The sequence below is a fragment of the Helianthus annuus genome, chromosome 16 (assembly GCF_002127325.2).
Source record: "Helianthus annuus cultivar XRQ/B chromosome 16, HanXRQr2.0-SUNRISE, whole genome shotgun sequence".
In the NCBI taxonomy this organism is placed as follows: Eukaryota; Viridiplantae; Streptophyta; class Magnoliopsida; order Asterales; family Asteraceae; genus Helianthus; species Helianthus annuus.
In genome coordinates, this window is record NC_035448.2 from 24,083,330 (window position 1) to 24,085,430 (window position 2,101).

Sequence of the window (2,101 nt, forward strand, 5' to 3'; positions counted from 1 at the left end):
TTTAACGCCAAAATGATGACTTAACAAAAACTTTCATCGTTTAAACCCAAAATTAACACAACATACATGTATTGCTGTTACAAACCACCTTCAAGACGGTAACTACCCTTAGATTACATAGTTTTTAAAACAAAAGTTTGGATGCGGAAGCGTTCTAAAAATGTGTGTGTGTTCGGTTCGACTCGCTTGCTTGATCTTCATCCTTTACTTGGGTACCTGAGAACTAGCATTTTAAACAAGCATTAGTGCTATCATTCTTGGAAATTTACATATTCGAACCAGGTCCGAACACTGGTTCGAGTAAATGATCAAAACTTTTATCAAACAGGGCTCCACCATAATTTACGGTGTCACCGTAAATTACGGTGGCTTCTGGACATTTGGAACCTACCGTAACTCAGTAGGAATCCACCGTAAAGGAATTGCAGGTCACCGTAAATTACGGTGCTACCGTAATTTACGGTAGACCCTGCACATAACTCCCTTGTTTAAAACGCAGTTTTTCTTGCTGATTCATTATGAGTCGAAACAACATAATTTCGCGTAAATTCGCTATACGGATGGGCTATTACTTCATACTTGTGTTTTGTCTATAACATTACTCAACTATTTCTTGATCGAGCTTGTTTGCGGGAACCATCTTACACGCTAAATTACAAGACTTCTAGTTAATTGTTTATTCGATTATCATGCATCTAATTCAAACTTTAACTCCTATATTAAGGACAAGGCTTTTAAGTTTGTCTATGGTGTTCGCTACACGGCCTACACCTCATGTAATATTCGCACAATATAATAAAGTCATGCTTCGTGTTTATTTCCAGAACTTGTTTGACCCGTTTAGGTGCTGAAATTAAACACCTTACGGATGCTCAATTTCATGTTTATAACTTGTTTAAGGCAATAGCCAAATTCATGACATAATGGAAATTCTTGGTACTCATGCTTTCTTTCCTTTTAAGCAACGCATAAGGCTAATAATATGTATAATGTGATGAAACGATAAAATTTCATACCTTTTAGAGCGCGTCTTTTCCTCGTGAACTCCCTCCGGCTTGTCCGCTAGATGAACCGGACTCTTTGCCTAGAAAATTCAGTTTTTATAACATGTTTAGAACTCCTTTTTATGACCACAATCACATAATTATGGACCATTATCAAATCTGCGTTTTTATCCAAATTTCACATTTAAATCCCCACTTAGGCATTTCTTCAAACACCTAGCGGGTCAGATTTTCCCATCTTCATAAACAAGTTCATGACTTTATAATTCGACATCAAATTTCACTATAATAGCAATTTTTGCATACATTTAGTATCAATATCACAGGAGTTACTTCCTATAATGAAATTTATACTAGGATTACACTCAAAATCCTAATGTTCATCATCAACATATAAAACCCATAACTTAACATCCATGGATTCATGGAATTTTCCTGAATTAGGGCATGATTTCATATATAGTTGTCTAGGTTTTAATCCTAGACACTATATCATCTTTAATCTAACTAATTACTGTCATGCATCAACAAAATTTCAGATTTGCTTAGATTCATGAGGATTTCAAGTAGTGAATTCTCATAAAATTTTACATACCTCTTAATCCTCTTGCGATGAGGAACACAATTCTAAGCTCGGATTTCGTTTTGGTTAGGATTTGAACCTCCAATTGCAAGAAATTGTGACTTTAGGGTTTTGGAACAATGGGGGTCGCCCCTTTCTTGCTTCTGTCGACCAGACACACCAATTTGGTGTGTTTGGTTTAGTTTTGTCACTATTAAAATTAAACTTTTGATTTTTGGCAAGATTAGTCCCTTAACTACCATTTCTTTTTAAATACTAGAGTTTTAACCAAGTGTAGGTTATTTTCAAGACTTGTAAACTTTAACTAGGTTAAAGTTTCTACATGATTATTTCTTGTTTATGAAATCCTTAAATTCTTATATAAAGATTTATATTTTCGGGGTGTTACAAGTCCACCCCCCTTAAAAAGGGTTTCGTCCCCGAAACCGAATTACGTACCAAATAATGTCGGGTGTAGACGTCGCATTTCCTCTTCGGATTCCCAAGTAGTGTCTGACCCTTTTCTGTGCTCCCA

At 35.6% G+C, this 2,101-nt stretch overlaps 1 long non-coding RNA gene across 1 annotated transcript; it reads right to left on the minus strand.

Annotated features, from left to right (window-relative positions):
* On the minus strand, positions 1-1,733 carry LOC110917741. The gene is made up of 3 exons (XR_002580830.1): positions 1,600-1,733; positions 1,017-1,084; positions 1-223 (listed from the first exon to the last, which is right to left on the minus strand). It is a non-coding gene; the product is annotated as an uncharacterized LOC110917741 (long non-coding RNA).
* Positions 1,734-2,101: the final 368 nt, after the last annotated feature.